Genomic DNA, 15,297 nt, shown 5'->3' on the forward strand with positions numbered 1-15,297 from the left:
GGACATTCAATGTATAAAAACCAAATAAAAAATATATATAAATTAAAATGTTGGAGAAGTTTAAGAATACAATTTTTACAAAAAGTTTGTTTTTTTACTTCTGAAGGCCAAAAATGTTTTTTTTACTGTAGATAATATATGACATAATTAATTACGATCCGAACGATAAAATATTTTTATGTTTTTAAAAACACATTTTTGCCTTGAAAACAAAAATGGAATTAATTTTCGTAATTTGATTACATTTGCGTCTTTAAGCTTTTTTGGTTATTTCATATTTTTTTAATAGTGTATTAGTATTATGAATGCAATTACATTGATTTATTTAGTATTATTTGTTTATATTTTTGATTTAAATTTTGAATAAAAATATTTTTAAATAAAAAAAAATAAATTTAATCACCACACAAATCCGATCAGTTTTTTTAAAGTGGTTTTGTTTGATTCAACCAACGCCAACGCAGTGTTATCGATTAAATCCAAAAACTGTGTCATTTGGGGTCTAACCCTATAAGTAGGTTAGAACCGTAAATTCGAGTATTTTCAATTCCTGTCATTGTCCTTGGGTATGCATGGCCCCAAACCATAACTTTTAGAAACTCAATAAGATTGTTCATGGCATAATTACCCCTTTACAAATTTATGCGAAGCCAGCTTTCAAAGGCTAAACCAAATTAGGCGCACAACACCTTCCCGTAATCTGTTTTTCATTTGAGAGAGTAAAATAAAAAAAATAGCTGAAATACAGCTGAGGAGTTATGTATTTCTAACAGGCTAAAATCCCATATCGCGTGATTTCATTACTTTGCTTGGAAATATACGACTTTGTGTTTTTTTGTTTTTGACAAAAGAACAACATTTATTTTCGGTTTTATAAAAATATCAAAAAGGTAATAAGAGATAATATTTGCTAGATGCTAAATATAATTCATTCAAGTTGTTAGTATACAAAATATTATTATGCGTTAAATTTTTTGAAAACATGCCATTATTATTTCACGGTTATTACACAAAGCACATTTTTTCTTTTACAATAATTACGCTTTTTCCCAGAAAAAATAGAAAAAAGATAAAAATACATAAATATCTACAATGCTCCAAGATGGTATTTATTTCGCAATTTTTGCAGTGTACAGAGGTTTTTGTTCCAGGTCCAAAATAATTAGGAGTTTCCTGTGTTGAGGCATAACCTTTTACGCTACATACGTAATTTTCATTGGATGATACTAAAACAATAAAAATTTAAATATAAATAAATTACACCATACAAATAAAAGGAATTTGTCTATTTTTACAAGAACATTATTTAATTAACTTCATTTTGATATTATTTGCTTCTTACAGTACCTACGTTTGGCAAAATTCGTATTTCTATAAGTGGTTAATAAATATTTTATTTGACGAAATCCTTGAAGAGTCTTGAAAATCTTAAATTTTGACATCTAAATTTTATATGAAATGCACAGGTCAGATCTGTCTTTGTTTGGCACTTTTCAAGAATAACTGTTTTTGTATCTTGTCTACTACCTAAAATTAAATTGGCTGTGTCAGCCGTTTCAAATAATCGAAATATAAATTAAATTAATACCTTCTAAGAAATTGATAACCGCTAATAAAATTATCTAAAACCGAAGTAATTAATGATTAACAATATTGACAAAAGATGTTTCTTAATCAAAAAGCATTTGATTTTCCTCCATTAAGTTTCACTTTTTTATTGGTTATTGTATTATAAACACTAATTTATATTAAATTTATGGGCAGACATATAAGCAAATAAAGAAAAAAAGTACACAAATAAAATAAAAATAACTCATTTAGACTAATAAAAGCACCCGGTAGCAGGCATTACTTCAAATCGTGTTTTTATTCTAGTTGTTTTGTATTTTAGTTCAGTTAGTTGGCCATTTTAGTTACCATTGCATGACACACGCTCACTGGAGCATGTGGATGAAAAAGAGAAAAAGTAAAAACCGTAGAAGTAAAATGGTTTGAGTACAAACCACATGTGCACGGAAATTTAGATCATAGGGATAATTTATCAAAGATACAAAACAGCACGGAATAACAGAACAACATATTTATCTTCAGCAAGATCACATAATTAGTGGACAATAATCGCTTTGATATATGTGAGCAAAATATTATTGAATTATGCAATATTCGTAATGAATATTAACATAATTATTTTTTCCTGTTTTAGTAAAAAAATATGTATGTATAAAATACGTTTGAAAAATGGCAAGTTAATTGCTAAAGGCGAAGTATAAATACTGATCAATATAATACGATTGTTTCATTTGTAAAAAAAATGTCGTAACACCTTCACATAAAAATAAAAACATATTAATTAGGTAGGAAGTAAAAAAATAATGTTTCTTTTTAAAACGAGACAATGATACGACATTATAATATTTGAAATGAAAGTAAATAGAACCAATAAGATTTAAATTCGTCTGTGTCCAGACGGATGGAAAATACAATTCTGTGTGCACAATAAAATCAGAACCCTTTGACAAATGACTTCGACTAAAAAATCCTAAAAAAGAATATTGAGTGGAGAAAGGTCCGAATTACAATACGTTGGTTGGTGTGTTAACTTGCGGTGTTTAAGGTTTTGAGTTCGACTTCTGGGAAGATCGACATGAAATATTTTTTATAAGGGGATTTCAGGTATTTACTTTTACTATTTATTTATTAAGATAGGTGGATACCTCACTTTTTTCAGTATCCCTGGACTAGTTCAGAAGCGAAAAACAGATCATCTTATGTACATCTCTGTATCACATGATCGAAAAATACTGCATTTACTTTACCAATGCAGAATTACGCAATATTAGGTGCAGATAAAGGTTTGAGAAATTATCAGACTGAGCTTGTAAAATCACTTTATCAATAGAATAAACTTAAATATTTTTCTTTTAATTGAATTTTTAAAGACTAACTGATATCTTTCCGTTTCTTGACAAATGAAGAACATATGAGGATACAAGAAAAAAAAATACAACAAATTAATCAATAATATATTCTCCTTCATTATTCTACCACACATGAGTCAAAAATTCATCGCATCTTCACCGTACAATGTACAATTATCGCAAGTATCTTTGGCAGCTTTATCCCCTCGATTGAACGCAAACAGAAAAAGTTGTCAAATATGCTTACTCTATTATACTTGACATTATATTTTGAAGGATTGTAATCAAGTAAAATAATATGTGTAATACAATATTCTAGAGCGAAATTTTTATTTTGAATGACGTATAACCTTGACAATTTGTTTGACTCTTGGTGCTCATTTTTAAATTAAAAATTAAATGACACAACCTTTGTTCACACTTAATATTATGGATAAATTAAACAAAATGTAAACATCGCGATTTTCACAAAAAATATATTTTATGACTTTGATAAAAAAGTGACATCGTCGCCGTTCAGGCAAAAATCACTTACTCTAAAAAATTCAGTTTAAAGTTAAATATGAATATGCCATTTGAAGTGTAAAATTCTGTACTTTAAGAGGCAAAAGTTGCGTAAATCGAAATTATTTGATGTCGGAGCAAAACAGTGGTGTGAGTTTCAGTAAAATTTTAACAAGCATTAAAAAATATAGGTAGATAGCATTTATTGACAATTAAGGCAGATTTTTATCATTTTTTAATTTTGACAGCATCTTTCTAAAATCAACATTTTTTGTGTTTGGGCATTTGCATAATAGCGCATAAAACAATGAACACGTTAAAAAGTATTTTACAAATGTATTCCAAACATTAAAATTAAATAATTATTTGTGGTATTCTTGTCGCTGACTCTTTTGGGTTTGCATTGTCCGGATTATAAATAAGCGAAAATCACGAAACGAAATTTTAGTCGCCGTGCCAAACCGTGCGTAAAAACCATCCAGATGTATAAAAATACATCCGAAATAAAAAGTTACCCATGAAATCAAAAAGGCACGAAGGAATTTAAACTAATATTCTTATTGCGATTTCTCAAAACTGTGTTTTTTGGGTTGGTGACTTTTGCCAAAACGGGGACAATGTGTAGTACCCGAAAATTTGGAAATATTTATTTTTCATTGATATACGGTGACCTCAGTGGTATTTTTCCGGGTTTTTTCTTGCTGTTATAAGTGTAAAGAAACTTAAATGATTTAAATTAAAAACATGCATATTTTTTTAAAATTAAGCGCTCTTATCAAAACCAGTTTGATTGTTAACTCAATTTTAAGTGGGTAATTGAAACACAAGGCTTGATTTTTCCTATCTTTAAATCTTGAACTATTTACCGTCAATTCCTTCCGCCCTCTTCCTAATATTGCGGTTCCAGGGGCGGAGTTTGGCACCAAAACTAAATACAAAGTGCCATAAATTACGTACGGCCCTGGCCATAAGTTTCCGGGAAATAACGACCTGACCGTTAGACTAGGTTAGGGAATATCAAATACCAGAAACACAGCCCTTGGCTTCGAAACCACGAAATCGTTGAACACAAATAGTGCGAAAATGCAATTTAAACGGTCAATAAGAAAAAATCGTTTGAAATTAGATTTACCGATTAAATCATATTTTAGAAAAATAATAGATTCATTCATTAAATAAATCTTTAATGCAAAACACTAAAAACTGGAGAAATTTGTAACATTAACTCAGAAAATAGCAATTTGCTTGTTAGCGTGAGTAGTATCCTGCTGGAGAAATGGGAACGTCTTGGATACGGTAGATATAGAAAAGTCGTTATATACCTTCAAATATTTTTTTAATATTTAGGTTTGACGACAAAGTTAATGCTTGTAACGTATTGGATGACCAAATTAAGTTCTCCAAATCAATGTCTATGTTTAGGATGAACATCCGAGGGGGAAACACCACTGTATAAGATTGCTCCAGGAATAAATTTATAGTATCGATGCGTCTTCATTATTACCCATTTATGTTTATCGTCTTTGAAAAAACTTAATAGCGATGCTTAATTATTTGAAAATATGTATTCTGGCTATTGTTTATCGAAAAATAAAATTTCTTTACAAAATATAAATTGTACCAAATAAATGTTAAACTTTTAACACATTTTTGAATTATTTTATTTAAATTTTTACTGTGTAAATTAATTACTGAATTGAGAAATTAAACTGTTAAATTGATTAAAATTTTAGATACACGATCTGAACTTTGCTACACCATGAATTTATTAAATACCTCATCTGTATTGTATTTTATGACATGTATACGTTTTTATTTTGTATTTTTTATATTGATGTATCATCATATTTTTTTGTAAATGTATTGATTTTTGAATAGAAGAGTCTCGATTTAACATGGATTTTCCAAGCGAATCTATTTAAATTGTGTGCTAGAAATACCACATTGTAAAACAAGGCTAGCACAGAGATACGCATATTTTGTAGGCCCAACTTTTTTTTTTTTTTTTTACTGATAATATTTCGTTAGTCCCAAGCTTTCCCTACCTGGTAAAAGAAGCAGAAGACGAAATTGGAAAAATGTTTTCAGGCATTGCCCAGTAGGAGAATTGGTTCAGCCGGATGAATCTTACCCGCATTATAAAGGTTTCAGCTCTTTTACTTCACAAAAGTCAACATATGGAAGAGTTGAGGAAATTTGGATGTTCAAACATAGGCAGAATGGTGAATGTTACACAGTGTGTAAAGTGGCCACTTAAACCAGCCAATGACAGTTCATTATCCCTGTCAGTGCTTAAAATCCCATGTTTCTTCTCAAAAATATTTTCTCTCTCTGTTGCAACAAATTTTAATATGAACAACTCCCTAGGGAGAAAATCCAGCCAGTCTGCAAGCATTTGGACATACTCAAAACATTGTTGAAAAATATTATTAATTAAAATTAAAAAAAAAAAACGATACCGCTTCAATAAGCTAATTCAGTTGATCCATTTAACCTGCTCTAATGTACAAGCATGATTATTTTTCACTACAGTCAGGAGCTCAGATAAATTTGGGCGGATTAACGAAATTGTAAGCCACGTTAGACGTACCCAAATAGCTTTATCCGTTGGGGTTTATTCGTTTCCAAACACGATTGTGCTGAATTTGGATTAACAGATTCGATCAGATCAATGAATTATTTAAATTCATTGCCATATTAAGCCCATTTAAAAGTATCTACGATTTAAGCTATACGGTTTGGTTTCAGAGATACCATTACTAACCTTTGGGTTCGGATACAAACACACAGCTTATAAATAGGCACAGACCAACTGATTTTGTCTTTATTTACGAGTTTAGTTAAGTAAATAAGATTTTTTCTTTCAAGAAACATCATCATCATCATCCGTCCAATAAACAATGCTCTGAGTATGCTCAAATGATTGTGCTGATTTGTGGCTGTTGTTAAAGCTGGATTTTCTCCCTTGCGAGTTACTTATATTTGAATAAGTTGAAACAGAGGAAGAACATTTTTGTGAAGAAAATATGAAAGTCTAGGCATTTACATGGCTTACAACTGTCACTGACTGGTTTAAGATGCCACATAACACACTGTATTACATTCACCATTCTGCCCATGTTTATGAATCTCACCCACATGATGAAGGTTTCAGGTCTTTTACTTCAGATAAGTCAAAAAATAGAAGAATTTAATGAATATGAATGTTTTAACATAGGCAAAATGATGAATGTTATACAATACGTAAAGTGGCCACCTAAACCATTCAATGGTAAGTCTTAAACCCTGTAAATGCCTAGTGGTTGCGAATTATGTGAGTATGCATTGGTCGAAAATTGTAACAATTTCTACATCTTTTGTACCCACAACCAATGTTTACTTCCCACCTCAGTATCCTTTGATCACCCGCCACATTAAGACCTCGTGTCATGAATTGCGCGTTTATTTCGCTGAAAGTGTGCCGCATCATAGACTTTGTTTTCACAAACCACCAGTGTTGAGCTCTAGATCGGGAGCTTACCCTTGTGTTAGTGCCACTTGCAAGTGACCAGTCGGACCACAGCAATTCTAAAAAGAACTAAGAAAAGTTTGGTGGTATCTATTCCTAATCCATCTCATTTGTTGAGGTTGTGACCAATTGACACGGCATACCACATATCAAGAATACTCTCTTATTTTCTTCTTCTTCTAGCGCCTTGCCAGGTTCTTTTGAAGTTGGCGATAACCACAGCAAAAGCATATGTATCTGTCCTGCGCTAATTAACTAATCACAAGACGACAGCTTGATGCCATAGTGATTCCTGTGAAAAGATGACAAGAGTGGTTTTTAGTTCCCTTTTTTGGTGGATTTTCTGCCGGGGTTACCTTCCCTTAACTGGTTGATTTTGGTTTTGAGGCACCAAAATTTGCATTTCATCTTCTCATTATCTACTATGAGCACGCCGTTATGAGTATGGTCCCATTGCCCAGGGTTCGCAACGTAGACGCTAACGAATTGGACTAGTCAGTAGTGTTGCCGATGGAATGCAACTAAGCGTTTGCAGCATTTTATGAAATCACATCCTCCAGCAAGATGTGACTTACTGCGACCCTACTGACAGTTGGAAACACTTATTTTCATTTAAATTAAATACAGTCCTCTCAGCTAAATAATATCGTCGAAGCCCCAAGGCTTCGCCCCCGCCATTTCTCGCCCAGCAGTCGCGTGAAATTTTGTTTTTCCGTCACAAAGGTTCCCAAATTTTCTTCTCAAAAATGTTTTTCCTCTGTTGCCACAAATTTAGATCGTCCGTCTACTTGAAATTTATTGCAACATAGAACATAAACATTTTTGAGTAGGAAACATCTCTAGTCATTTACAGGGCTTATGACCTGTCATTGGCTGGTTTAGGTGGCTTTTTTACACACTGTTAAGCATTTAGCATTTTGTTCTCAAGGGTAAAATTCACTCCCACACTTCTTAGGGTAAAATTCAGCCTCGTCAACAAAAGTTTGGACGTACTAAAAATATTGACCGTAAATGTACGTCTGTTTTATAGTTGAATGAAAATACCATAATGAAATTAAATGTTAGTGAATGTAAATATTTTTTTTTTTAAGTAACTACTTACCGATTTTTCAATGTCTACCGGTTTCGAGCCTTACTTGTCTCTTCATCAGGACACTAATCAAACTAACATCCAAACCCACTAATCACCTTCACCATAGTGGTGACACGAAAATATTTAACCTACTTGCAAAAAAGATACATGCTATGGAAATCTTATACCAACGTGTACTGATTATAATAAAATCTTTTTTTTTTGCACCACAATAGGCCAGGAGGCCTAATTAAAGTGGTGAATTTCATCACAGAGCACCCAAGCTTGAGAAAAATCAAATTTTAATTATTGTTTTCTCACCGGGAATCGAACCCGGAACCTTCCGTGCGTGAGTCAAGCGTCTTGACCACTACACCACGGAGGCCGCTTGTGTAATATTGTCGGAGCAATAATTGATTGATGGAAGGGAGGGGGATGAATTTACTTTTTTTTTGGGCAACTACTATGGCGAAGGTGTAGGCATAGTGGGATTAACAGGGTAATGAATGTCCTGATGAAGAGACGGGTATGTCTCGAAACCGATATAAGACGGTAAGTGGTATTATGTTATTTTATTATTTCTTTTATTTATTATGGTTCACAAACGATAAACAATACACACGACATTGGTAAAATAATCACAATTTGTTATGTTTTGATATTGTTCATCAATAATATGTAAATAAAACATGCACAAATAAGTAAAAAAAGAATATATAAATATTATTTTTTATAAAAATTCAAGATCTTAAATACATTTTATAAAACACTAATTTAAACTAAAAGATTATTACAAATAATTATTAAATAAGATTTTAAAACCACTATCCCATGTCGGCCTTGGGGTGTAGTGGTTAGCGCGTTTGCCTACCATGCAAGAGATTTTGAGGTCGACTCCCAACATGGTTGATAAGAACTATTTATTTGAAACGGAGTTTTTACACTGGAATTATTATTTCATAGTTTTTGGACAGGCATCTGAAGCGTAAGACTTTTGGACGAAATGGGAGTTACATAATTTTTACCTTGTTTATAATGCACAAGGTTTATATTTACTTCAAATGAATAGTTATTTATTTGTGTACTTTGAAAAACAATGTACTATTAAATTTACTTCAATAAAAAAATATGTTTATTATATGTATGGACCAGAAACTGATCATCTAATTTACTTTATTTTATTTATTTACCATTTTGTACATAATGTTAATAGTACATTGGCAGGCTTGTTGCCAAATGGCAATTTCTTCCAACAAACTCAAGTTACAAAACGTATCCGATAGAAAAAAAAGCTTATATTATATTAAAATAGAAATAACTGTATTTGTATATAAATTACCTTAAATCAATACTATTACTCGATGAGAAAAGGGAACAAAGAAAAAAAAGGAATGGAGGAGAGATTAAGGAAGAGAAATGGGACGTTTCTTCTGACGTGATTTAAACAGAGATATTGTAGAAAAATATTTGATGGTGGATGGGAGATTATTTCACAATCGAGCCGCATGGACACTATATGAGTAAGAAAAGAAAGAGGAATTGTAGATGAGTATTAAGAGAGTGCTTTGAGAATTAGAACGAAGAGGTAAACCATTAACTGATAAGTGTTGATTTTTTTCACTGAAGTATAAATGAGCATAAGGACTATAAAGTACATTTAAAAGAAGTGAGAGGTAGTGACAGTCTCTCTATTGTCTAATTCAGCCATTTCAGTTGCCTACGATAATCAGAAATGTGACCACATTTTCTAAGACCAAAAATATACCTTCATGTAACAAAAAATATCAAGAAACGCTGCAATTGGTTTGCCAATGCAGCGCCTTATTCACCATTAGGTTCGAAAAGAGAATAATGATGACGATTTAGTGGTTGGATACAATCAGTATTGCCAAAACTGTTATAATATTTCGTTGAACTCGTTATATAATCTGGATTCGGTTAGGTGTAATATAATCGTAGGAAGGCCTGTAAATCACACAATTGTGAGTAAAATTCCGACGGTTTCAGGTCCACTGGATCTCGTCTCCGGGCTCCATAAATACTCGTACACGGGAATTACGGTTGACCTCTTTCGGATGAAGGCTCGAGGGTAACTCCCCGTTATAATTGAGTTCCGAACCATATAACGCCGGTAACGGCCGCTACGGCGCTAACGTCTGCCCGCGTTAGCGACGCCGAGCCCTGAAATCCGTTATTTGGCCTAAAAACAACTAGATTTAAGCGCCTCTGTTTTTATTATTCCTTATTTTGATTTTAACGATGGTTTTTAAGATAGCCCCGATTTAAATTAATTAAAAGTTATCAAAGCGGCTTAGCACGAATAACTTAATTTCTTAAGTCTTGTTTCTTCTAAAAAACTTACGGAATATAATATTATTTCTAAACTCAAGATAATTATTTTTTTGTTAAATATTATCACGATCACAGTCTTAAAGTGCACATAAAGTATATAGGACACTACATTAAAACATCAGTTGAACGTAGTTATGTAGAAAACAGCCATCCATAGAAAAGTGAAACAGAGATTATAGCACTTTATTGAAAAGGGTGGATTATCGATTCTACACAACAGTTAGAATGTTTTTTAATTTGGCAAATGATAAATATTGCATGCATTGGTTTTTTGTAACACAAAAAAAAACAACTATTTATTTGGTGAGATTTAATGATTTTTAAAGTCTGGTTGACAACACAACCTAAAAACTGCATTTTGCAGAAAACAGACAGTCCTAGTAAAACTCTGACGTGTGTTATATCATAATATAATGATCATATTATTTTATGTTAAAATTAGGGTACTTAATTGTTAAGAATAACTTAAATCATTTTTCTAATAATCTTATAATAATTTAATTATGTTTGAAAAGAACTTTGGTGATTTTTTTAACTTTGGCTGACCACACAACCTACCGCAACAACCGTTTTCATGACATTTTGACATCATGGAATTTTCAAAAGGTGGTTATTACAGTTTTTTGTATGAAAGCAGCTTGGCTGATTTAACAGGAACATAGAATTAACCTTCTTGAACTTGATAACACCAAAATAGATTTTTTTCTAAATTGTGGATTGACTGCTTTTTGCATTACTACGTTCAATTGTAATGTATCCTAATAATTTATTACGTGGTAGTAAGGTTGTAATATAAAATAATTCATAAAATCAATCATTATATACATCTACAAGCAAAATTACAGAGACGGGCAGTGACAATCGAACAATTTGGAATATTTTACAAGAAATTTTTCACACCAATAAAAGTTTTTCATCAATACAAAAAAAATCAAATCGATCGCAAAATTATTGATCCTGAAAAAACCCGAGTGAAATTGCAAATTTCTTTAACAAATTTTTTTCCTCAGTTGGTCTGCCACTAGCCACTGATAATATTTAAAAAAATGAAAAATACGGAATATGAACTTGCACTCAAAAGTGAATCCTCGCCATTTGTCACTGTCAAACATCTAGATAGATTTCAACTAACAACAAATAAAGAATTTACTAAAACAATGTATTCTTTAAAATATACCAGTAGCTTGGGAAAATATGGAATTACCACCAAAATTATGAAAATCTCAAATTCTGGCTAAAACTGGATGCTTTCCTTTTTGTTTAAAAGAGGCTACGATACTTCTCATTTACAAAACTAGTGAAAAGTTATCAATTTTCAACTATCGTCCTATCTCCCTATTTTTAAACCAGACCAGACTTTAACATTTTCTTAATGGTGAAGATCTTTTGTCGGAGAACCAATATGGTTTCAGAGAGGGTACTGCGGATGCTATAGCTGGCATTACTAAATATATCACACAAAGCCTTGACAGTGGTAATAGGCTTATTTAGCCAAAGCCTTTGATATAGTATCTCATGTGAAAAAAAAAACAAAAGCATATCGGCAGCAAAGATACCGTTTTTGGATGGATAGATAATTTCTTCACACTGAAATCACAAGCAGCAGTAATATATATATACATCTCAAGGAGAAGTACAAAGTGGAGATTTTCAATCACACTTTGAAGTTCTGTAAAAAAGTGTCCTCAGACCAGTTCTTTTCCATATATTTACGAGTACGTGCTTCCACTTTCCATTATGTTGTATCCCAACTCAACACAGAACATTTGGCCTCATAGAGTTTGGAATACGTTATTATTGTATTTTTTTAATTAAACATGTATGTGTACGGCTCATAAATAACAGTTTTATGGTAAAACAGGCTCATTTTCAAACAAACACTTTCTAAAACATCTTGAAAATTTCATTTATATTTTTGGTCATGGTCTTTTGCTTTGCTTATTTCAGAAGAGAACGTTTCCTATTTTTTCACATAGCACATCTTTTTTTAGCAATTCCTTTTCAGTTCCAGGCGCTAGCTAGACTTTGGAATAAACAAAATCATCATTTCAAGAGAGAACCCTCTCGACCACCTTCGAGAAACGCTTGCAATACTACTTTGTATCCTTAGAACCCTAACTTTCTTTCATTTTAAAGTTTGAAAAAAATATTTTTTTCCTTTCCTTTCCTTGGTTCCTCTTTCTCTCTCTCTCCTTTCAAACTCATAACCTGATTCCACATTTCTTAAATGTTCTTTTTTCGAATTTAATAAAACCTTTTTCTTTGGAAACAACGTACTGATCACCTCGGTTAATGCTTGTGATTATGTATCGGCACGCTCGCTTTGAAATGGTTGAGTCATGAGCAAATATGATTTTTGGTCCTAGCACGACGCAATAATTTCTCATCAGTATTTAGTTATACAAATCCATCGCGTCTGACTTTTCAAATGCCGAGAATTTGATCCAAAACATTATCTCAGTTTTTAATCAATAAGGTGGAGAACTCCAGTATAAGGTGAGTGTCTGACGTCATATTTTTTATTTATTTATACTTTTACATTATTTGTATTCTTTTTTTTTATACAGAATAATGTTCCCTCACTGGGGTGTCCCGTGCCAAGGGAAACATTTTACAAAAATGTGAAACATGCCTAAGATAATAATATTTAACAAAGTTATGAAATATATTTAACAAAGTTAAAAAAATTAACAAAATAAGAACAACAAAAAAAACGTTATTTAAACAAATTAACCTAAGTATAATTAACATAATAAACAAAATAAAAAACAAAAATATTCATAAAAACGTAACCAATTTATAAAGACTAATTAATAAAATTCATAAACTGCATACATTTTACATATTTGGCTTGATCCACTCATCGATCCGTGCGCAACCCACCTCCACTATCCATTTCTTAATAGCCATTTTATATTTTGAGAACTTACTTATTGTCTTTATGGATAATGGAAGTAGATTGTACACATCAACCGAGTAGTAGGTCAATCCTCTTTAACCGAAGGTTGCATTTATTTTTTTGCAGCATCGGGGTGGAGTATCTTTTTGGTCTTGGAGTTCAGAGAATTGTTAAAAATGAACTTCGCAAACAAAACAGATAAACCCGCAAATTGGCTACCAGTAAATCGGCACCTATAGATCTTTCGGTATGTGGCAGGATCAATTAAAATGACAGTAGAACAAAAAACCAGTAAAGTGTGCTAATGCAACATTTTGTTCATCATTGTGTGTGGATAAAGAAATGATGAAGGCGATAAAAATTGAACCTTGGAATTTATGTCAACGTAATTTTTCTTCGAAATAATTTCACTTAACTTTCGTTTTAGTAATCTCTTGACCTGAACCTTAAGTGGGTTATTTTTTAAGGTGGATACTAATATATTATTTATGAAATTTCGAGGATATTATCTTAGTTATATTTCCCTTAGGGATACAGATAACCCTGAATTCCAGGTCGATAGAAACCTTTTTTTATAAAAATACAATAAACATTAAAACATGTTTATGAATATGTGTATTCAGAAAATAACGGGAATTTGTAAATTTTGCGGGTTTAGAGAGTCCGATTGTCATATTTTTAGAAATATGTTAGTATACATGATCCTGAAAACAGCCAAAATTTTCAGCTGTATTAATTGTTTACTTTGTCTGTGATAGCCGCTAGTGTTTTTATGAGCTCAGCAATTTTCATTTGTTAAAAAAATGGATAAAAGAATTTGAATATTTTTTTTTTGTAAAAAATGGAATAAAGTGTAACAAAGTCTAACGAATTATGTAAAATGTTAACAAAAGTCTTTACTGAGTCTGTTATGAGTAAAACAAGAGTTTACGAGTGTTTTAGGCGTTTCCAAGATGGCCGTGAAGACGTTGAAGATGACGGACGGCCGGGACGCCCCAGCACATCAACAACCGATAAAAACGTGAAAAAAGTTAATAAAATGGTTTTGAACGCTCGCCAAATCACAAAAAAGAAGTTGCTGATGAGTTGGCATATCAAAAGGCTCATGTTATAATAAATTTTCGTATGTTTTGGGTATGAAACACGTGGCAGCAATATTTGTTCCAAAATTGTTGAAATTCGAACAAAAACAGCGGCAAATGGAAATTGCTCAGGGCTCACTAATTGGAGTCAACAACGATGCAGAATTACTAAAACATGTTATCAGGTGACAAAACATAGGTTTACGGATATGATGTCGAAAGTTAGACTGAATCGTCTCAGTGGAGGCATTCTGGACCGCCAAGTAGAAAATTGCCGAGCACGCTGAACACGTCTGACGATAGCTGCTACCTCAAATAAAGTAAACAATGAATACAGCTGAAAAAGTTAACATACTTAAGGAGCATGTATATCAATTTAAATTTATTTTAAATTTGACAATCAGACTCTCCGAACCCGCGAAATTTAAAAATTCCCGTTATTTTCTGAATACACCTCGTACTAGTATGTTTTTATTTACTTTGTCTGTTCTTTCTTTAAAATGAAAAAAAAAAAAACATTAGTGTTTTTACGATTATCCCAAATATCTCAATTTTGGTGGCCATTTCCAACGAGTTGTAAATAACTCACTAAGATAAAATGGAAATCAAGTTGGGGTCGAGTGGGGTTCGAACCTCGGACCTCTGATCCTCGAGTCCGCAACACTAGCCACAGGACCACAACCCGATTCATTGTTCTAATTGTTTTATTATTATTATGTATAAAAATATAATTGCATTGCATGGAACGGGGTATGTACTTTTGTAAACTGGGAAAACTTTTAAACAAAAGAATGTGTATATGATAAAATGTAAAAATAAATAAATGAAACCTTTTATGAATATTTGAAAATAACTTAAACCATACATTATATTCTTTTCTGTTCAAATATGCAATAATGCAGAATTCCTTTGTAATATCTGAGGCATTCATTTTATAAAGCATTATTTAATGAAATAAAATT

General features: G+C 31.8%; 1 protein-coding gene across 2 annotated transcripts in view; it reads right to left on the reverse strand.

Moving 5' to 3' along the window:
* Positions 1-15,297, reverse strand: part of LOC148280767 (neurotrimin-like) — a 253,317-nt gene that overhangs the window by 93,622 nt on the left and 144,398 nt on the right. The gene's annotated exons all lie outside the window — the stretch shown is intronic.

The sequence above is a fragment of the Micrasema longulum genome, unplaced genomic scaffold (assembly GCF_059751315.1).
Source record: "Micrasema longulum isolate JH-2025_06_02 unplaced genomic scaffold, ASM5975131v1 h1tg000543l, whole genome shotgun sequence".
NCBI classification, from domain to species: domain Eukaryota; kingdom Metazoa; phylum Arthropoda; class Insecta; order Trichoptera; family Brachycentridae; genus Micrasema; species Micrasema longulum.